General features: G+C 45.2%; 1 protein-coding gene across 1 annotated transcript in view; it reads right to left on the reverse strand.

Moving 5' to 3' along the window:
- LOC118795627 (semaphorin-6B-like) overlaps positions 1–24,130 on the reverse strand; it is a 69,806-nt gene that overhangs the window by 42,040 nt on the left and 3,636 nt on the right. The gene's annotated exons all lie outside the window — the stretch shown is intronic.

Raw genomic sequence — 24,130 nt, forward strand, 5'->3', positions numbered from 1 at the left:
CAATGCTCCCTAGCTCCTGCTGAATCAAAGCCTTTACACAGAGACCAGTGCATTCTGGGAGAGGGTCTGCCTTTAAACCATGATGGGGGGGGGGGGGGGGGGGGGCGCGCTGGGACTCATTTGGATGGGATTAAGTCCACATAAGGATGCCGCCGCAGAGGAGACTGATGGGATGGGAACCAAGGTCATCGGGACTAAGGCTTCAAAGCGCGCAAAGCGCGGTGCGGGAACATTGCTTGCTAAGCACTCTCCAGCGCTGTCCATGAGGCAGACAGATTTATGTCAGGTAAAAAGGGTTGTGTCAGGCTGGGAACACGGGTGCGTCTAGAGGACAGATGACACACGGCTTCTTAATCAGCCGTGCCCGTGTGCTTCCTGCCACTCACCGTGAGCGACTAGGCATGGTGCTGGGTGGAGGGCCCAAAGCAAATGGAGCTCGGGCATTTTGTCATTATACTGCATTACATATTGTACTTCTCCGCAGTTACAGCAGAGCTAAAACCCAACACTACACATATGAGACCTCAGGATCGCAGGAACATGTCGATCTTGCGCAAGGCGTATGGCGACGGTGGACAATGGCGCTCCTGACTTCTGCATCCCAATGGTCTCCTCCCTTTTACCTTGAGGCATTTATGACATTTTTTAAGACCATATGTAGAGCACATTTTCCTCAGCTTTTTCTGCCTACAGTCTGAGGTGCATAAAAAATGCAATCATACCCTAATTTGGATTTTTGGCATGCTACCATATATGGTGTGGTGCAAACAAGCCAGTGGCCAAATTTTGTTTTGAAAGTTGATTTTCAGGAATTAACTAGAATGGGTGATTTTTATTGCTAATTATATGTATATACAACTCCAAGGAAAATGTGGAGCAAAACTTGTTTGTTCTGTTTTTATGTGCATGTATTATGTGTTAGTATGTTATACTACATGTAACTGGATTGTGACCTGTGGTGTTTCATGGATGAATATTACAGACTTCAATGCATTCTGCTGAGTTGGTGACACAGTAAAGACATGAGGGTGATTCAGACCGGTGCAGGTGGTTGCTCGCAGAGGTCAAAGGTTCAGTAAGAGGAGGGAGGTGAAGATCTGACTCCATCCGCGCCGCCACGCAGCTAGCGGGGGTGATTATAATTTAATAAGCGGAATCCAGGGGACCCCTGGAACGGGGGATGGCTGTCACTCGACAGACGCCTTGTGTTCCGCCTGGAGGTGGCGGCTTCGAGATCGGGAGTGTCCCCCGCGAGGAAGCGCGAGGAACGGGCCCGCGCTTTGGAAATTCTGCCCTCCTCGCTCCCGCCTCCCTGGACCCTCGCTGTTTGCTCCACTTCCTCTGTATCGCTCATCAGAGCCGTCACAAACTGTGATGCTTAATTAACGAGACGCTGGCTTTCTGAGATGTGGCTTTGGGTAATTATTTAATAACGAATGGCTGCTAATTACCAGAGCCCCGTGCCATACCAGGGGGCGAGACAGAAAGTGAAAGAGGAGGGGGGAAAGAGAGAGAGAGAGAGAGAGAGAGAGAGAAAGACTTGACTTCTCAGATGTCTTTATTTCAACAACTACCATAAAGAGCATAAAGAAATTAGACTGAAAAAAAGCAGAAACAAAAATGTAAATTCCAAAATTCTTATTAGGGAATGCACAAGTTTGAATGCACTAGAGAATGCAAGAAACACAGAGGGAAGAAAAAGAGAGAGAGGGGGGAACAGAGAGAGGAGAGCAACGATGATGAGTAACTAATCAACTCAATAACGATGAGATGTCACCAATCATCTCAATAGTGATGATTCATGTCACCAATCATCTCTATGATGATGAGTCATGTCACGAATCATCTCAATAATGTTGAATCTCACTCTTGTTTATTCCAAACTGGGAGGGGAACCTCACATGACACTGGTATGTGCATGACAGCAGCACAGCCAATGTTCGTAATGACGGCAGAGCCCTCTCCAGAAGTTTAAGCTGACAAACACATTTTAACATGTTTAAGACAAAAAAAAATTGTGATGGACAGCTAAGACGGAAGAAAAATGACAGAAAGGAGAGAGAAAATGTGATAATGTGTAAAGATGTGATAATGTGTAAAAACAGTTTAAGAACATTCCAAGGTGGCCAATGTCAGTCAGGGTGGGGGACCAGGCGTCTGGCAGCAGATGGTGAGCTGGTCTCTCTGTGAGTCCATCTGCACTTGCAATAGCAGACCTGCCTAATGGCTGCCAGAGAAGGGCTGCCAGACCTGTACCTAAAAGCACAGAATGGGGTTGCCAGATCTGTGTCCACAGCACAAAGCGGGACTACCTGGTCTGTGTCTACAGCACAGAATGGGGCCGCCAGATCTGTGTCTACAATACAGAGTAGTTCTGTCAGATCTGTGTCTATAGCACAGAGTAGGGCTGGTAGATCAGTGTCTATAGAGCAGAATGGGGTTGCCAGATCTGTGTCTACAGCAGGACAGAATAATGGTGCCAGATCTGTGTCTACAGTGCAGAATGGGGTTGCCAATTCTGTACATACTACACCACAGAATGGGGCTGCCAGTGCTGTACATTCAATGGCCTTCTGGCCTAATGCCTGCCAGGCAGGCTCGGCCACCATTCACTGCTTCACTGCCAGACAGGCCATTAGGAAGCGCAGTGGAAGCCTCCATAACAAGGTGTTCAGTATCTGCAGAGCTGACAGGTTCTGTTCTCATTCACACCAGCAGAGATAAAGATGCTCGCTGGCCAGGAATTTAAATGAAACTATTTCTCATATCAGCCAATCTTTAATATTCATATATATCAGCATAGTGTTAAATATACAAACACGAACTGCATTATTACAGAAATTATGGCAATATTTAAAACCTACTTAAATGCATGACATATCTGTGTACAGGCTGTTCATTTTGTCTGGTGTATATTTTTGTACAATACATTTTGTGTTCTGTACATTTTGTATACATTTCATAATTCAAATGAAGTTATAACCCAGCTGTGTTTCTCTGTACCTAACTATCCCCCACCCTCAACACCCAAACAGAAACGGAGGATATCTGAGTCTCCTCCCTTAATCCTTTCTTCTGTACCTAAACCTCAAATTTCCAATCTTTCATCCACTCCTCAAACAGCGCCTCCATCCCAAACAAACCCACTGTCTCTCTCCTTGCCTGCAAGGCCATTCCCTCGTCTATATCCTCTCAGACACCACAATCCCCGATATCTCTTCCCCACATCTTCTATCTTCTGCCCCTCCCCCAGTGCCCTCCACCTCACCAAACACAGACTGTACCCTCCAGTCCTATCCCAGCATGCTTTGCTTCCCCTCCCTCTCTTACTCTGACCTTGGTGTCTCACCGGAAGTGGAGAAGAGATTGAATCAAAACCTGGGCACTTCCCCAATCTCCCATTACAACCCCATTACAACCCCAGCAGGGCCGGCGCAGGGGAGAGGAGCCAGAGGTGTTCTCCGGCGAGCAAAGAGGCGGACAACCGGCGCAGGATTTGAAATTTATCACTTCAGAAAAGGTCAAGGTGTTAACTCAATCCCATCCTGCTTTCGCATCCTAGCAACAACAAACACATCACGACACACACGACACCCCGGAGGGATCTCCTTCGAGGCAACAAGGGCTTGACAGGCAGAATCGCTAATAACACGAAGCTGAGCTGTTTCGCTCGTATACTCACATCAATGTACAAATTAACATTTTAAATCTAAGATGAATTCAGTGTTAATTAAAAGTATGAAGTCATTCAAAAGGCAATAAACTCCTAACAAGCTTTTACGATAAACCTTCAACAGAGATCTAGCAAAACGCTCTCAGTCGAGAGCAGTCGGGGACTGCTTTACGTCTCTAGAACTCTACAACCCTACGTCTTTACATCTTTACAACTATGAAAATATTTCCAAAAGCATTTGTGTGGAAAAAAAAAACTGCAAAAAGGGAAGCCTTTACCCTCCAAGATAAAAGCAGGCAGTTTGAGAGGCACTTGCAACAGGGCTCGGCTTAGCTCTTTCACTACAGCATCTGCCAATATGTTACATTAATCAGGAGATATCTCCTCTCCCTGCCTTCCATTGCCAGAGCGTGTCCTCTGTTCATTGGCTGCACGGTGATGGGGGGGGGGGGGGGTGCAGGGCCCACTCACACTGTAACAGTGCATGTTTCATTATTGTAATGCTCAGAAGGTCACCCTCCAGCTACTAATGATTGCACAGATGCAGCTCTGGCCACATCCAGTGTAAGCATTAGCGTGGGTAGGGTAGGCATTAGCCCCTGATCTGGGACTGGGCTGAAGAGGTTGGGACCAGTCTGCAGAGGCTACGACTGGGGTGTAGAAGTTGGGACGGGAGGAGGGGCTGTTCTGGGAAGGCTGAGAGCTAACCAAGCACACACTTGCCGTGTTTTTACGGTAGACATTCTGTCATCTAAAAGACTGTAACAACTGTATTTACAACGAGATGTGCTGTACAACCCAGCAACATACCGTGCTGCATGTGAATCTTTACAAATGCACAGTACCAGCATATACACGCATAAAAGGCCAATACTTCCATTTCCAAAAGGGGCACATTCTGTTTTACGAAATGTACAAATTCTGTTCCCATTTTTAAAATCTTTTCCATTTTTACCCTCTTTCCCCCCATACTACTCTTTTAAAGAAGAAAAAATAATTGTTCAAAACTTCAAGAGATACACATTCAGTAAATAAATGTTAAACAAGTAACTACAATTAAACAGTACTCAACAAACTTGTTATGCCCTTCTCCTGGGTTCAAATTTGCATGTATTTTGTATTTTAAGACGCAGAGGTAACATCTCTCATGGTTAACCAGCTGCTTCTTCTCACAGTGGTTGAGATGTCAGCCATTGGGAAAATGAACACTCTAACACCACGGTAATTGCATCAGTGGTGAGGATCTTACACACCAGGCACAGACACAGACAGCAAGAGTCACAGTTAATTCATTCCTGCATCGTATAACTAAATGTCAATCACTATGTACTCCCCGCCCCCTTATTCTATTGGTTAAACCAATTCAACGGTGCTCCCTATTTAACTCACATTATGCTAGTTGCCATGCAGTGAATTATGTGGCCATGGAAACTATTTGCTTCCATTTTGAAATGCCAAATTCTGTTTGAAAAAGGGAATTCCTTTTTCCAAAAGATTCCATTCCACAGTTCTGTTGGTGGCTGAAAGGGACTATCTAGACACACTGGCCTTAATCTGGCTGTAGCAGGAGCTGCCGAACAGGGCACTGGGCATGTGGTCCTCCCACACTCACTCCAGATATAGCCATGGGCCCAGGCTGCCATATTGTCTTCCCCTGTCAGCCTGCTGGACTCTTGTGTTTGTCCACAGCGGCCATGCTGCACCTGTCTCCCTGTCTGCTGTTCCGTACCCGCAAGCAGCCAGGTCAGGCTAAATATAGTGCCCCGCCCTAACACCCCTCCACCCCCACACAAGGCGCAGTGGAGCGTAATGAGCTGGGTTGGGTTTCTATGCTCCTTCACACACTTTGCCTTCAGAGGCACGCCGGCATTACACTCTCAGCTGAAAAAACAACACCTCTCCCACTAGCACCCCCAAGCTGACAGCCGGCAGCATCAGATGATATGGGTTTCAGCTTCGTTTCAATAAAGGCCGGAGCTTTTATCTTTGGGACTTAGCTAATGCTAATTGCTAATTGTATGCTTTTTCTACATACCTGTCAGGCAGATGACTTTAAGTGGAGAAGTCGGACTGTAGCGCTGTCTGTAGCGCTAAAGAGTCACAGTAAAGTATCATTCAGAGTTCAATCTGTACCCCAAAAGACCCATCAAGAATACCAGGAAGCCGTCTTGTAGTACAGAATGTAACTTCAAAAATACAAAAGCACAATTACTGAAGCAAACGTTTGTTTTTTGAGAGATGATGAACACTCTTTTCAGTTGAGTGGAGCTGTTTGTTTGTATTTGAGACAATATTTATGACAAGGAAACAGTGAAAAGAATGGGCCAATGGCAGCACATGAGTCTGAAATACAGTAATAAGCCATTTGTAGAAAAATAGCTGAAATTACTCCTTTATTAATGGCCCCAACCTCTCTGTTATGCTACATATGAAACTGTCATTAATACCTGTAATTCAGAAATAGCAATCTAATTTAACGGTTTAAATTATGGAAAGGAGTTATGGGTGGAACCTCTTCTAATGAGGGATCAGTCCAATGCATGCCCCAGCATCATAATCAAGAGAAGACCTAGCAACAGCTACTATTTTCTGCAGACCAGCAGGCAGCAGTACACAGGTATGAGCATTGCCAGAGAGAGGACCAAAACTTCCTGCTAATACATACATCTACTGCACTGCACCCTCAGCTGACTCTCCCCTGCCTCTCTGTTACCGTGGAAACTGTTAGCGATGCTGTGGAGAGGGTGCTGAGCAGGGAGAGAGAGGGGGATGGGGAAAGGTGAGCGCAGATAAAGTGAGAGAGAAAGGGAGAGCAGGAGGAGAGAGGAGAGGAGAGGAGAGGAGAGGAGAGGAGAAGCAGTGTCTACCAGCTTGGAGTGAGCGAGATGGGGGAAGGGGGGGGGGGTGTAGGCGGGGGGACAGAGGCAGAGGGAGAAGGGGATAGTTGACATGGACAGTGAAAGAAAAAGACTCTGTTAATGTGTCTGCGTTTAAAGACCCAAGGGTTTTGTGCAAGCCTTTGTTTTCCTTAACAGCCCAGTAACTGCAAAAGTGTAACTACACAATCATTTAATTAACCACCTTCACCACACTTCCTCTTCAGCATATCAACACTGGACCTGAATACTGTATGATGTGACACACAGGACTACAATAAACAATAATAAAATGTCCAAACTGTCTGAGAGGGTAATTAAAAATGGAAAATGGTACAATAAAGAGCTATCTTACAGTGCGCCAGCCAAAGAGAGTGGCCTGTTGCTGAAATGAGACTGGCTCTAACTGAAACGCAGCCAGAGTAAACAGACACACATGGAGCAGAGTGTATATGTGTGTGTGTGTGTATGTGTGTGTGTGTGTGTGTGTGTGTGTATATGTGTGTGTGTGTGTATGTGTGTGTGTGTGTATATGTGTGTGTGTGTGTATGTGTGTGTGTGTGTGTGTACCACGGCAATTCCAGGTGTGATTCCCATGTACACTAGCATTGCATCTTTCAGCATGATATGTCACATGCATTTTGTCAGTGAATGCACTGTGGCACAGTACAAATGCATAACATGGCAGAGGTAAGTGATGGGAGTGGATATAGTAATAATCATCATCGCATCATCATCATCCTCATCATCACAATGATAATCACAATGTAATCAGCTTGCTAACAGTGAGAATGTGTGCAGCGAGTGCAATGAAGCTCTGAATTGAGGTTGCGGGGGTTTTTTGTGTGTTTTTATGTGCGTGTTTTAGCCCGTTCGCTAAATTCACGGGGATATGAACGTCAGCACTAAGGGAAGTAGGAGTTCAAATGCTCCTTAAGCAGTGACAAAAATTAGCATAATTAGCAACACAGTAAGATGTGGTGTGAATATCCGATCCGCAGCATGTTTCCCCTGGGGAAACGAGCGTGTTCAGACTCCCTCTATGCTATGAGAGCCTTCACGCAGTGATGCAGAGACTCAGTGCAAAAGCTCCAATAGCAGGCTGTCAGAGCCCTCACTCTATTCAAAAGATTAAAATAAGGCCATACTGTGCTACAAACCAAGGTGTGTGTGTGTGTGTGTGTGTGTGTGTGTGTGTGTGTGCATATATGTGCACACATGTATGTCTACAAGTCAGTGTGTAAATGAGTAGCTGAGTATGTAGGCAAATGTGCATGTGTTTGCTTGTATGTACTGTGTGTGTAAATTTAGTGTGTGTGTGTGTGTCTGTGTCTGTGTGCCTGTGTGTGTATGTCTGTGTGCCTGTGCATGTGCATGTGTTCAAGTGCGCATGTGTGTGTATGTCTGTCAGTGCATTAGAGTGTGAGTACGTGTTCATGTCTGTGCTTGTGTTTACTGTTTTATTCAGGGTTTGATGACTTTAATACCTCTGTATATGGAGAGCCTAAGTAAAAAAGTAGTTCTACACTGCTTTAATGTCTCTGCATGTGAAGTAACTTCAGTAAAAGTTCTACATCCCCTTAATGTCTCTGCATATGGAGTAACCTTAGTAAAAGTTCAGTGTCAGGGCCTTCCTCCCACCGGGAGCAGAAGCTGCCTCTCTGTCATGGTCGCGCACTGGGACCGGAATACCAATGTGCAGCTGCCACCTTCCCTTACATATCACTGCCGCCACTTTCTCCTACACATCGCTGCTGCTACGCTCCCTCAGAGAAACCGTTCAGCTGCACAAACGCATTCCAGATGGAGGGTTTCCTCTTAAGAGAGGAGATTTCCACTTGCTTTCGGCATTTGTTTTTTGGGCTTACTACGCTGCGGTTCAGTCTCATTCGTCTCTCTGGACTGCTGAGTGTCTCTCTCCCTCTCTCCCTTTAAAAGCTTTAATCGGTACGAAAAAAAAAATTAATGTGAGACTAATTTTAGCCAAATGCAGCATTTGAAATTATTTGTTACTCTGGTAACAGTCAATTTATTGTCCCCTAACAAGCCCCCTGAGGCTGAATAGATGGGAAAAACATGAACGTGAAATGAAATCATTACGGTAATTAAGAGCAGCACTTGGTATTGCTGTTCACAGAGTCATTAATGTGTATCCCTGAGACCTGCGTCGCTCAAGACATTTACAATCGCAAAACACACTATTTATCTTGACAAGATTTCTTTAAAGGAGTTTATGACAGTATTACTGTGTGCACTGTGACTACATCTGGTCTATAAACAACCTGAAAATCAAGCTGTTCACACTGTAGATGAATTACATATTTGATTAGGCCAATGACAGGAAGAGGCACAAGCCTTTGTTACAAGGTTTTTACACATTCATTTGACACAAGTTTATGGAAAATAAGTTTTTGGAAAATACCCCAAAAGAAAGAAAAAAACAAAACTACAAGCATTATGGAAATAAGATGTTTGTTAATTAGAAAATAACATATACATAACCAGTTATTACGACATAAACCCAAAAACATGACCACAAATGGGTCTGCAAATCTACAGGGTATTCATATTTCAGCAGGGGGACATGATTACAGCTAATTCATTTCAGCAGCTGTGTGTCTGCCCCATCGGCTCATATTGTGTTACCTGCGTGAATGAGGGCGATTGCTATCAACATCCATTCAGCCCACGCTCCTGTGAGGCAAACCACATCTACAGGGGAGAGAGCAAAGCATATGCCATCTCCTGTTTCCTGCAATTACCTTACCAGGTGTGTGTGTGTGTGTGTGTGTGTGTGTGTGTGTGCGTGCGTGCGTGCGTGCGTGCGTGTGTGTGTGTGTGTGGTGTGTGTGTGTGTGTGACAGACATACGCACACTCACAAAAACTGACCTGAGTCTAGATATCGTTGTTTAAGGAGACATAACGAACAATACACTTGTACAATTGTGGGTAATACCGTGTGTGTGTGTGTCTGTGTCTGTGTGTGTTTGTGTATCAGCGGGTTGCAGAATTGTGGTTGGAATTGTGTAGAATTGTGGGTAAAGGTGCATGTTTACACCTGGACACCTTTGCAGTGGAGTGGTATGGAGATATGTGATGTGAGGGAGCAGAATTTGTATTCATAATGGTTAAGATGAGTACACTGAGTACTCTCTGCCCAGGAGTGTGACAGGTAAGATCACTGCAATAACAGAAGGAATATGAAACTATCACTGCAAGAACAGCAGGCATGTGTGCCTAGTACTGGTACTTACTATTCTTTTTTGGAAAATTGCTTAACGTTTAAACCAAAACACTTGACACTGATACCAGCAATCCAATCCAATCCACCCACCAGTAGGACAGGACTGATAGCCGACACTAGCAAATGTAATTTTATGTGAAGATATAGCTGATATGATATTCATAATTGTGACTTGAATAGTCCTTTTTGAAGTGCCTTATTGAATATAATGTGCATTTATCATGCTAAACAGTAACCTGCAATCAACTTTCAAAGAAGCTGAGCTAGTGGTAATACTAATGTTCTTGTTATTTGTCGTATTTGCCATCATTAACCAGGCTGAAAGCAGCACATTTCTTCTGACACCACATTCAACAGCTGAGAGAGTGAACAAAGTACTGTAAATACAATTGACCGACAGTGGGACGGGATCAAATTATACTGTTACCACTTGTTGTTCTGTCAAAACAGTGTCAAAACAGAGGGAGGGAGTGTGTGCCTATTGGGTTGTTGCATGTGGCTAGACAAGGTTGCATAAAGAATGAATCAAGTGTACATGAAAGGAAAATCTCATACAAAAAAAAAAATGGCCGTTTGGCAAATGAAACCTAATGAAAGTGGCGAGCCATTCAACTGATGTTACCTGTCAGCTCTTCAGGAGTCAATTTTTTGTCAAGACATGGGAATATGACAAACCCTCATTTTCGATTGCAAGAGTATTTAGAAGAGAAAAGCAATTTTGCAAATTGAGCTCATTCACATTTTAAATGTCAGCAATGCATTTTAGTGGAGCTCCCCACTAAAATAACAGCAATAATGACATTTCACCACTAGAGGGTGAAAAGCTATGGATTTTATTAGGTGTTCAAACAGCACAAGTGCATCACCGCTTGGTAAATGAAGCATTGGATGCCCAAACAACTGTCCTTAGGAAAGGCAGGGAGGCAGACAAATCGGCAGTGACTCGGCACAGAACTGTAGGAAATCAATCAGGGCAGGTCTTTATCTTATCAGGGAGGAAGCATTATTGGATAATATGCCCTTTTCTCAAGAGCCTGTCTCTCAAGACACAGTCCCAGTAGGCAGTAAGGGGAATATTGCTTTTTTTTAAATATTGTAATGTACTTTTCAATTTTTCAAGCAATTTATATGCTAATGAGCAAGTTACATCTCCATTAAATTTCCTTGCATACTCTTAGGTTATCAAGTAACAAATTGAGGAAAATTTCTCATCTGTGCTTTTTTCCAGCTTTTGCATATTTAATAATTATAAGTGGTGGGCATGGGTTTCTATATGTCTTGACAGTGAACACCTTTCTCTGCTCTCACTGTCTCTCTCCTCAAGAGATGCCTTGTTGGGGAAATGGAGAATGACTGAATTAACACCTTTAGACATCCTTACTCCACTTTCCGTGGAATTCCTACCCAAATGTACCTGTGGTGCCCCCATCTTCAGCCAAGCACAGCTAGGACTACATTTCCCATCAGCCCTTGCTGCTGTCACACGATGGCAATTTTCATGTAATGCAATGAACATAGTGACATTTCCTTAATCTTACCGAAGGATCAGCACAGTAAATCTGCGGTCTGGTTGTGGGTTTAAATCACATGTGATATATTGTCGCTCTGCTGTAATATCATTCTGTATAACAAAATTTGCTCTTTCTTTCATTTGCAAAGTAAATATTTGCAGGGCTAACGGATGGTGGCAATATTATTCTCACTTCATAATCAGGCTGAACAAATTCGATCTCTTGCAGTGTTATGAAAGGGCACGTGTTACGCACACACAGACACTGACACTGCCTCCATGACCTCCAACTTCAAAATGTTATTTGCCTTGAGCTGTCCAATGTCAAATGTACATCAAGCAAATATCAAATATCAAATACCCCACAACCGTACATCAAACAGGTTGATGCTGTCACCCGTACTTCACTGTTTCAGGTTTCCCCAAGTCACCGCGGCAACCACATAACTGATGTGCATAGTTGTGCATAGAATCATCACACTGCTTGAACAAATGTTAGAGCTGCTTTTGCCATCATGGGGAACATTCACAGAAGTGTTTCTATAGCAACAAGCCTTGCCTCCAAACAAAATACCAGCTTTGTCCTGAACTTTGAATAACGAAATTAGCCAAGCGTTGCCTTCCCTCATTACCCACCCTGCACTGTGAGCTTGGCGGTCACTGAAATTAACAGGAAATGTAACACCTCAGACCAAGGGACACACCACATCGCGCCAGAGTCCTTCTAGCTGCGCTCCTGCCCATCCTACAGCCCTAACACACACCCCTAACCTGTGAGCCCTTTAACACTACATCCCTATCACACACCAGTAACCTGTGAGCCCTTTAACACTACATCCCTATCACACACCAGTAACCTGTGAGCCCTTTAACACTACATCCCTATCACACACCAGTAACCTGTGAGCCCTTTAACACTACATCCCTATCACACACCCCTAACCTGCAAGCCCTTTAACACTACATCCCTATCACACACCCCTAACCTGCAAGCCCTTTAACACTATGTCCCTAAAACATACCCTTGACCTACCACCCCTTTAACCTACACCCCTGTACATATTAATCTCACCACTCACTCAGGAGTGCTGAAGAAGGAGGAATGTAACCCTCCTGCACACTTGAATGCAGCCAATTGCAGTGTCCTAGTGCAGCGCAGAAGGGCAAATGGAATATACGGGCATCCCCCGCTGACATCAGTGTAGTAACTTCAAGGTACCTGACACGTCACTAGAGGGTGCTATTGAGCAGTGTCTGTAGGGCTAAGCCTGTGCTGGGAACAGTAACTGGTGTCTGTAACTGCAGTCTGTTGGTCTGTTTGTCTTCTTCTGGATCTCTAAAGCCGTTAAGCACAGGGGAGGGTTGAGCTGAGACAGAACAAACAGAGCTGTGCAAACAAAGGCGGAGGGAGACGCAGGAACATTGCGGCGTAATGCGCCTCTTCAGAGATCAATGCTCCTCACCCCCCCCGCCTGTTGCACTGAGCACAATACACATTTTTATCCAGGACCACGAACCAATGCAGTGGGCCTGCTGGATCTCAATGCGGCAAGGTTTTTGCGGCAAGAGAAAGTCTTCAGTTTTTACCAGAGATGCTCTGCTGAGGATATAACAGCAGGGGGCAGGGCCTTGGGGAGACAGTACAGGAAATAGGCCACGCCTTCACTGTACTTAATTACCCATGTTCCAGTTTATTTGCTCTCCATCATAGTATCTGCTCTATCTAATAGCTCTAACTATGCAGCCTGCCAGTATCCCTGGGATATGGAGGAGACGAGGGAGGCTGCATGCTACTTAGCTGCAGGGTTGCTCCGGCTACCCACCGTGCCTCCAACACACCAAGCCAGGGATGTGACTGAAATTACTCAACAGTGTGAACATCTACACCTGATCCTGCCTCTGCACCTCGCTCCCCGGCGGAATCACCTGGTCTGTGATTACGTCCAACAGCGGAGGGCGCTCCTAACACGCCCGACAGCGGAGGAGTCCCGCGGAGGAGGCCATGTCGCCGCCCTCGCCGCCGATCGAGATCGCCGCGCCATCTGTAGCAGATGTTTCTCTCCGTCCAACGAACAGCAGGCATTAGACACAGAGTGAGGAGGCTCTCTGTCTCTGCCGTGCGATGAGCACGGCCTCGGGGCAGCAGCGTCCGAACAGGCCAGAAACTCAGTCCCTCCATCATCAAGGATCAGCCGAGGGCTGACAAACCAGACCGCAGCAGGGCCTGATGCGGTTTGTGGCTTCCATTATCAGATCGTGCTCCGTGTCGGCCCTTCAATAACCATTTGAAAAGCACTTGCGTGCAATATGCACAGTACAGTCACGCACAGTACCTCTCAGTTAGGGAGGAGATGGGACTTCTCTGATTGGTGCTTCGGTCTCTTGGTCAGTAGAATCTCACAGTCAGATGGATTCCAGTACATTTTATGTTTTGGTCCAAGCGTACTGCTAACACTGCGAGCCTGACAGGAACATAGTTTGGTACAGGATTTTGCTACAGAATGGAAACACACTCCTTTACAGTACAGTGCAGACACACAGACATACACACTCAAATACGCATTCATGGATACACACAAACACACACACACACACACACAAACATACTGACACAGACTCTAGTCAGTGAATTTAAATTTTTCGTGGGGAAACTGCCTGTGACCCTGACACTGGGCAGCCCTGACATCATTACTCCTGGTCTCCACGGATATGACCCCAATATGACCTAGATCTGACCTGCCTGAAATATTTACATAAATTAAACACGACTGCCCCCACTGTGAAAGAATGCTTATTTTCCATAAACTTAACATCTTAAAGTCAGCAGAATGCCGCTTTCAGCTGTTTGGCTTGCACTTGTTTTAGAGCTAATTCCCTGATATGACGGCTAATAAAGGAAGTATTTACTTAAGCGGGTGCAGGCCAGACAAATGGCGATAAGGAAAGGGCACTTCAGCACAAACAGAAACGAAGGAAAAGGCCCCGGGTTCAGCAGCTCCACCCTGCGTGGCTCCTGGGGGCGTTGTGTAGGTATTCTGAACACTATTCGTCCCCTATTGGGTGGATGTGCCACTAGGCTCCGCCTCTGATTCTCGGATGTCTCAGATGAGACAGACATGGCCGCATAGACGTATCACACTGTGCACATAATGGAGTGACAGACTCCTGAACAAAGCAGGCATGTAAGCACAAGCAGGGGGGTCCGTTGGAGGTGTATTGCATGGTGTCCCTTCCACCTGCGCTTCACGCAGTCTAAACACAAACAAGCTGTAACACATTTACACACACACACACACACACACACACATACATATATATACAGTATATATATGTATGTATATATATATATATATATATATACACACTGTATTATCTCTTTTATAGCACAGCTGCTACCTGCATACAGCAGGGTATTGAATATTATCATTAAAAATCAACATCATACTATTAAGAACAGATGGTGTTTTAAGCCATAAGCCTTTCTGAATTAAGATACTGCTTTAGCCCTTCTTTGTTTTCGAGAGTAAAACCCAAAGATCTCCATTTTGAAAGGAAAATTCTTTGGTCCTGTTAATCTCCCTAATGAGTTGGACTGAATTTTTCCTCAATTAACTGACTGCTGTATCGTAGCCTCTGTGTGCCAAGCTTCACTCTGCCCCCAAAGCCTCTCAGAGCGTAAGAATGTGTTCAATTAAAGTGACACATGCTCCCTTACACACACACATACACACACACACACACACACACACACACACACACACACACAGGCATGAACACACACACACACACACACACGCACAGAGCACAATGTCATTGTCTCCTGTTCCTGCCTTTGCTATCTTTGAGGCCCACATTCTCATTGTACTGACAGTGCTATTGAGCGTAATGATACAGCTGAACCCAAGCCAACCACATCACTTCCTCCCCCTGTTCCAAGTCACCATCACATCTCTCAGTGTTCGCCAATGAGCAGGCTTCCTTCGATCCCAAACCTACCCACTAATTCTGCTTCACAGCTGTTCATTGTATAATGTTTGTTTAATCGCATATAAACTTGTCTGGAGCACAATACATAGCATGTTATTGAGGCCAAGGAAACAGATTCCGTCCTGGTCGTGACATTCAACTGACTGAACCCCACACCCATAGGAAAGGGAAGCAAAATCATCCTCTTCAGGCACACCCTTCAGCCAGACGGACATGCGGATCAACATTTGATTCACAATCCGAGCCAATCAGCGGCTCCAGACGAAGGTATTAAGACCTTGGAACAAAGACCAGAAACAAATGGATCTCCGCTAGGCATGGCCATCCACTAAACAAGGCCCAGAGCAGCAGGATATTTCCATGCGGCCAGCCCGCTCTGTGCTCTCTCTCATAGGTGCCAATGCCCCACTCAAACACAGAGCCATACAACCAGCGCAGAAGATGCTTAATGTGCAGCCCTAGGTCTCTGAACCAGAGAGTGGCATACAGGGACACTAGGGCACCATTGCTGCATGGCTAACATTGTTATGAGATATTAGGCTCTAATTTTGGCCCAGGTCAGCGAGGACTCCTCTTAGCTTGTCCCCACTTGGGCTTTCTCCTTCAGTTATAGTGCTGCATCAACAGTTTAAAGACATTGGTTCCACAGTGTCACACCCACCTTAACAATAAGGTCATCTTCTGGCTTTCTGAATGGAAGCAGCCACTTATAGCACTGAGCTGGCTTGCTAATAGATGGTGGACTGGGTCAAGCTCTGCAGCGGGGGTCATCAATTAAAACGCTTTGCCGGTATTCCAGCAAACAGATTCCGTCTGATTTCTGTGAAAATATTCCAACACAGACAAACAAACAAGCCTGAAATAAATAAGCCTTTTTTTTACATGCTGGAAGCTAAAAAAACCACCCATTTTGTAAAACATGGGCACACATAAGCAGTGTTTTTCCATGGGTGCCATCCAGATGCAGTCCAAACAGCGCCACTCTGCCTCAGCCCAATTACCGCGCAGCAAATACGCCTGGCTCTCAGCATGCTGTTTATGATTTCTACCTCATTTGTGCTGCAGTGTCGCATAACAACATCCCATTTAATAGAGACGGGTGGCTGGGTCTATTTTTATCCTGTTTACGGGTCTGTGTTAGATATCACCGCTGACTGCTGTTAGAAAATCAGAACCTTTCAGAAAATTCATATTAATTGGTGAATAATTGTCACTCAGCGAGCGATGTTGGGGCAAGTCATTTAGGACAAGCGCAGAAGCACGGCGCTCTGTCTCCATGTGTATCCCGCTGACACTTCATTGGCCGAAGACATAGAATTTGTGTATCAGTACCATCAATTTCCCTTTAAAATCGTTAATAAGCCAGGATGTCAATGTTAATGTCATATGGTGTGGATGGTCATCCTTCATATCCTACAGCAGTCTATGCCAATTAGCGTAAGGATTTATTAACGTCGGTGCAATGCTTATGAATGCATTATGCAGGCTTTGTACGGTATATGTATAAGGGTAGGACCCTTCTAGGGAAGTATTATTGTGTGTTCTGTGTGCTGAGCCTGTTTAACGAGGCTCTGGTTAGTGTTGCTCATTCAGTTTCCTGGGCAGTGACTCTGACTTCCCATGCACAGATGGCACAACTCCTGAGCCAGGTATCAGGTATATCGCACTCCAAACTCTCCTCATTTAATGTGTCTGTGTGGTATCAGACTGAGGGGAAAATCATTACATTACATTATTTTTGTGTATCGTTTTATATAATAATCACACACATGCTGCCTAGATCCATTTTAGCTCAGAGGGCCAAACAGAACTGTCGAGAAGCTCTTTCAATTACAGCAGTGCGTCACAGTATCTGGTCCAGCGATGATGCCTGCTTGTAAAACACTTTTGACACTCAATGCACACTGCTGTTGTCAGTCACAGCCTTAATGCCCAGGACAAACTCTCAGAATATTACACACTTACTAGCAAAAGATCCAGCATATCACATATGTACAAAGACCAGGTGTCAAAGGGAATCTTCTGGTCTTTCTCAGAAAAAAAGAAACTGAGGCACAGTGTTTGCACAAAGCATTCATCAGTCCGCCTAAATGCATTCTTACTTGGCAGGTCCAACCAAATGCTTTCCAAGGGTTTCATTTTGAAATGCTTATCACATTCGTCTAAGACAGCTTCGTAAAAATAATATCAAGCCTTTTACTCCTTTAAAACAATAACAGCAGGGGAATTAAGTGCTGCAGAGTGATGTGCTTTTAACATGCTTATTCAGTGTTTAGCAGGTCAGGTCTACAGAGGTATGTCTCTGTGGTAAACACCGGCACGTGTGGCTGCACAGTCACACAGGTGTGTGCGTCAGGGGAGTTTATGGTGGTCAGCGATACCTGCCAGACAGCATACCCTGCTTTCCTGATGCTGAAACGGGCGCTAAGTGGGTCAGGGAGTCCCGGTGGGACAATAACACAGTCCACCAGCAGCTAGCAGAGATCCGCTACTCGGACGCGCTTGCGAGGTATAACGGTTGAGTGGCTCATTAATGCTGTGGCGTTCCTGGATGCAGGCAGGATAGCGAGGGCACTGCTGCAGTCAAGATGGCAGCTTGTTAAAGCACGTGATTGAGCTAACCACGCTGAGTTAAAGCATGTGACTCAACTAACCACAATCAAGATGAGTCTCTGCTTAAAAAATCTCCTGCATCTGCCCCCTCTATCCCATAGATTAATTCATAGCATCACGGCCGTTGGCACTTTTAAAGGTTATTCAGTTAGCTGAATAGAGGCATTGTTTTACCTGAGGAAAAAAAGAGGGATATTTCAAGGAGAAAAGAAAAAAAACCTCCACCAACTTCAAGACAAAGACTCGGATTCAGACTCATCACATCAACATTAAAATATTCAATTTGTGAAATATCTCAGATGTTTCAGCGCCAGTGTGGCAAATCAATGGCAGACACACAGCTTGCACACAGAACACCCCTGCTGATGACCAACGTATCTGGAACAGAGTACAGGGCCGCTATGATAAGCTCTCCCGCTTTCCCCTTTTTTGACAAATGTCACAAAAAAAGCTAAGCAACAACAACAAAAAATCAAATAAACATCTAACAGGCAAAACCTGAGAAAGACAGTGATTAAAATGCGCGACAAGGTCTGGTCTGGATGAGGAGAGAAGCCCAATGATGTGGGATCCCGGGGAAAAGTTATTACATTAATGAAGGGTCTATGCGACTGCCCAGAGCCTCCATCAGCACCACCCTCCTCTCAGAGCTGCCTCAAATCTTCCAGGCGAAAAACCTGCCAAACGTCCCTTGCTGGGCTCCTGACAGAAATGCTAATAACCTTCTTCTCTCCTTCCAGCTAATTCTGTCAATGACATATTCATGCCACACTCAGAAAAAAGAGAAAGAACTCCATACCGGGTGTGACGCCACTTACAAAATGTGTGGAGAATCGGATCCCGTGATGCTGTGAGGTGGTCCATTCAAGGCGGCTCATCAGTATGTATTATCTATGGGTAAAAAAAAATCACTGCTCCCCAAAAGACCAGCGCAGACCCCTGCCTCACAACTCCCTCTGTGATAGAAACCTGCCAAACCGCCAAAGAGACCGCAGCCTTCCAAAATACGTGCTTAAGTTTTACTGCCGAAAAACTGACTGGGGGGGGCAGGGGGGGGGGTGGCAGCAGCGAGGGACCGGGCCCTCTGTGCGGAAAATCCTTATCGTGTAAAAGAGGACAGAAATCTGAGTTATGGGGCAAACGCTGCGAGCCCCGGGCTGTGCCTCTATTACAGCCGCAGCTCTGCAGATCTTCGGGGGCAGTTCACTGTGCTGATAACGCTGCCAGCCACATCAGCGAGGCAGACCGCTGGCCGGAGCACAGGAAGACTCTGCGGAGCCGACCGCCTCAGTCCACGAGAAATAAAAACAACAGCAAATTGTAAAATAACTTTGGTGCTTTTTAAAACTCTGCAGAAACATACATCCCCGGTGTTTCTGAGGCGAGAGTGTTCGCCCCCCGGAGCAAGCATAATTAAGCCTGCATACACCGGAAACCGCATCCATTCAAACAAGCTGTAAAAATCTGCTGCTGGTTTACTTGGTGGATGGTATAAGTGGCCCAGGCTAATCTCGTTTTACCACATCATCGTGACTTGGCCATCTTCCCATGGTTTCTCCATGCCCTTAAGAGTTACAACTGTGAACATTTCGAGGGCTGTTTGAGAGATTCTCTGACATTTCTGCTTTGCTTATTCGGACTGAGTGTGATAATTTGGCAATAGCAGCAGGAAGGTCTAGCTCCTCTGTATTTATGTAGAGCAGGAAGACAACTGTCTAAAGGGCAGAGTGAGAGCAGGGAATAAATGTTGCTAAAGTGGAGGGTGAGAGGGCGTGGTTGTGTGCAGAAGGTCACAGATAATCGGCCGTGTTTGTATGCAATGATCACCGCACAGTTTAGTCTCAGAAAAGCAGAGCTGCAGCCAAGGTCTTAAAGCAGCAGGGAGGAGTAGCAGTAAGGAAAAGGGCAACAGTGTAATGCAGTGGTAAGAAGCAGGGCAGCAGTGTAGTGTAGGGGTAAGGAGCAGGGCAGCAGTGTGGTGTAGGGGTAAGGAGCAGGGCAGCAGTGTGGTGTAGGGGTAAGGAGCAGGGCAGCAGTGTGGTGTAGGGGTAAGGAGCAGGGCAGCAGTGTGGTGTAGGGGTAAGGAGCAGGGCAGCAGTGCGGTGTAGGGGTAAGGAGCAGGGCAGCAGTGTGGTGTAGGGGTAAGGAGCAGGGCAGCAGTGCGTGGTGTAGGGGTAAGGAGCAGGGCAGCAGTGTGGTGTAGGGGTAAGGAGCAGGGCAGCAGTGGCACCACAATGATGATCCAGGCAGCCTGGATCATAATGGAGAGTGCTTGATATGTCAATCATGGCAGAATGTCCAATCAGCTGTCAGATAGAGATACTTAGGGGTGGGGCTGAAGTCTCTAGCAGACCTAATAGCGGTGAATGGGCTGAATCTTCAGTATGGGGAGTGCTGGTGCATAGACAATACTGTCATTCTGCATCACAATATCATCATTCCACATCACGAAGTTATCACTGCATCACAATGTCATCATTCTGCATCACAATACCATCATTCTTGATCAGCCATTTGTGAGGATTGTCATTCCCTGCTATCACAGGAGACAACACCAGTATCTAGCACTATAGAAAACCATCTTAAAGGGAGCCTCCATCTCTCCTGCAAACAAGTAGTCATTGGTGTACGTTTTGTTGTTTATTTAGCATGTATATCTCATCAGAGGTTTCATTTTTTTCATTTGGCAATTTCATTTCATATAGAAAGTCAGTGAGCGTGGACATAGAGATCACACATTGAGTCATTTACCGTAAGAGGCTGATGTAAAAACATTCTTTTCCTGAGTTCACAACCCTCTGTGGCCATTAAAGAACAGGTGGTTTTCATACCTGATCACTCACATTCCACTTTAAACTTTGCTGTAACTCATGTGTTAGTTATTGAGGTATAAGGTGGTTTGGGCTGGGGGTGTGGGCATTGATATATCACGCATACCTACATTAACCAGTCAAATTATGCCTTGATTTTAAAAATGAATAATGCTGGGGTCAGCTAGCTTGCAATCCTAACATCTTGCATGATTTTACAAACATCTTGGACCAATTATTTTCCATTTAGGTCCAATTTAATATGATTGCCGGTAATGTACGCAAAAAAGTGAAAACGTACAATCGGCTTTGCAATGGTAAGTTCAAACACACAATCTGATTCTAGGGAGAAATATTCCTGAACCCAGGTGCAGGCAGGTCCCAGTACTAGCCTCTTTGGGGCTTCAGAGCAGAGGGTGCGCTAACGGACAGCAGACAGCCTCCGGATGCTCCTCCCCGCTCACACTCAACACTGTTCCCATAAGCGTGTCATGCCTCATATCTCCCTGCCCGCTTTGTAGTCCCTCCCTTGACTACCATGTCCACACATCTGCCCCACCCACTTTACACATGTAGCTGCCCTGCCCATACGACTGCCCATTCACTGAGCAAATAGCCCACAAAGCCAGCGCTTCTCCCTCCAAACACCCAAGAAGCACATTAACTAATGCTGTAAAGACCCGATTTAGCTCATTCAGGAGCTCCACCTGTGTAAACAGCTCCCAAGGTCCGCTGAATCCTCTCTGTTCACCTCCTGCTGTGCCCTCGCCCCTTGTGTAGACCACAGCAGTAAAGTCACCAAAGAGAGCAGCAGGACCCAATGAAAAAACACACACAGCCAAGGAAGAGAAAACAGTTCCGGTGTGTACTGTGTGTCTGAAGAAACAGACGCTGCATGACACTGCGACACATTCAGTGCGATTAAAGTACAGCAGATTTCAAACATTAACAACCCCCCCCCCCCCCCCTCCAAGACTTCAGGCTACCAACAGTTAATAACAGTCGCAGGAAAATCAATTAATAATAAAAAAAAAAAATGTGCTGATCCAATTACCCAAAGCTGCTGATTACACTAAAATACATATGACAAATTGTGTATTCTACTCATTCATAGTTCGAAAAGTGCCAGTGCAATAATATTAATAACAACTTGCCAAAGGCAGCTTTGGGATGTGGTGGCACTGCCGGCAGGGATTTCTCCAGAAGCAAAATCGCGTCACGTGCCCGTGCTTTCTCCTGTTAGGGGTACACCTTACTGCATTTTCTCACTATCCCAATAAGAGCGGTCATGTAATTTACATTTACATTTATTCATTTGGCAGACGCTTTTATCCAAAGCGACTTACATAGATTACAGTTCTTTACAATGTTATCCATTTATACAGCTGGATATTTACTGAGGCAACCTTTCGGTTACGAGTCCTGCTCCTTAACCACTATGCTACACATTTTAGAATGTGATTCCACATTCTAAAATGATTCATGATGATCAGAAGTACGCTCATTGAAGCGCTAATGACAGAGCTCAGCGTCGTAGTTAAACAGCCTACAGCGGCCCCTGAATAATGCATTACATTTAGAAAACTGCATTTTACGTGCTAGTTGATTTTGTGCAATCAAATGGTGACAGTCGTTAATGAATACAACAGGTATTCCTCATTGTAATGAATGGGTCTATCTGGTAGAGGGTAGCAGTAATATTTCTCATAATGGCAGGGTACATGTGACCGCGCTGATCCATCACAGATTAACGTTTGCATTTATTCATTTGGAATAGAGCTAATGTACAAATCAGTGCAATTATAGTCATAATGTACCTACAGTGCTAGAGAAAGAGGTAAGACTTCAGTGCTACAAGTATTAGACAGCAGCGCCTTCAGACAGGGGTGTTCATAATGCAGCAGAAGGGAGATCAGAATACCCACCCCGGTTTGCTGACAGACTGCCTGGGATACACACTCCCTGGTCCTGGAAAAAACCTGTCCCTTGTACCTGGCAGCTGCCTCCTCATTGGTCTCTTACGACAGGCAGCATTGTGATGTCAAAAAATCTAACTTGTTTCCTTCCATTTAATTCTTCGAATGACAATTTCATGCCATACTCGCTCCTGCCTCATTCAAGCACCCTGAGGTGCGAAGCAATCCCAGACTGACACTAGAAAGCGGTGCATTGTGGGTTTGAGTCTTGCAGTGTGGGATTGCTGTGACACTTTCGACCGAGGTGTTAAACGCGCCTCAGTAAATATCCCGCTACATAAGCGGATAATGTATTGTCTAACCAGCTCCCACTCTGTCTGGTCCAGCAATGCCACTCCGAAAGCAGGAAACAAACTGGAAGGAACTGTCAAAATGACTGTCAAGATTGTGGGTTGGAAGCTGGCTGCCATCGGGGAGCTGTACATCGACCGGGCACAGAGACACTCTCTTGGGAAATAATCACCAACCCTACACATCCTGCCAATCACCTGTTCCTGCCATCGGGGAAATGGTACGTCAAAACTATAACAGCGGAGCTTTTAAACAGTTTCTACCTAATATCTATTCGCTTATACTCTAAATAAGGCAGTTAGTCACCCAGGCACTACATTGCACATTTGAATTTTGCACTTTGTACTTTGAAACTACTGTGCATTGTGTATGTGCTTGTACTTTTTTTTTTTAGCCTTGTGCATCATGATGATACATTTTTATACAACGTATTGAACGGAAATACAGTTTTTATGCTTCTGATTTCTCTGATAGTGGCCAATATCAGAATCACAAAAACTGCTTTTCAAGCCAATGGCAGGGAATGAAAACATAAACTTGCTGAAAGTCTTTTTTTGCATTCTTTAATCTTATCATGTCCAAATAATGCATTGCACACATAAATTCTCAGCGGATAGCTTATTTCATGGTGATAATGCTGGACCATAACTCGGTCTGTTTATAACTCCAAAAGCTCAGATAGCAAACCAAGAATCTAGTGAGACACTTTGTGGCTACAGTAACAGCTTAAAGGAAAGAGGAAAAATATGCCCTCACCTAAATACACTGAAGAAAAGACGCAAAGTGAATGAAACAGGGGAAACACACATGAAGACACACCCACTAAATCACGCACATGCACACACAGAAATATACACCCCCCCCACGGACAAACATAACCCCCACCCCCCAACACACACATACACACACACACACATACATACACATGCACATACAGACACAAACACACACACTCACACATACACAAAAATACTCACCCACACATGCAGTCAACCAAACCAATGCAGACAAACACAGACAATGACAAACACACAGGCGCACTTCACCACCTTGATTCCCTTACTCAAATACACACGATTGGCTGTCTGGGAACCGAAGGGGAGGGATGAGCTGAGAGTGAGATTAAATGACAGGCTGGTTCCCTGAAAT

The sequence above is a fragment of the Megalops cyprinoides genome, chromosome 20 (genome assembly GCF_013368585.1).
Source record: "Megalops cyprinoides isolate fMegCyp1 chromosome 20, fMegCyp1.pri, whole genome shotgun sequence".
Lineage (NCBI taxonomy): Eukaryota > Metazoa > Chordata > Actinopteri > Elopiformes > Megalopidae > Megalops > Megalops cyprinoides.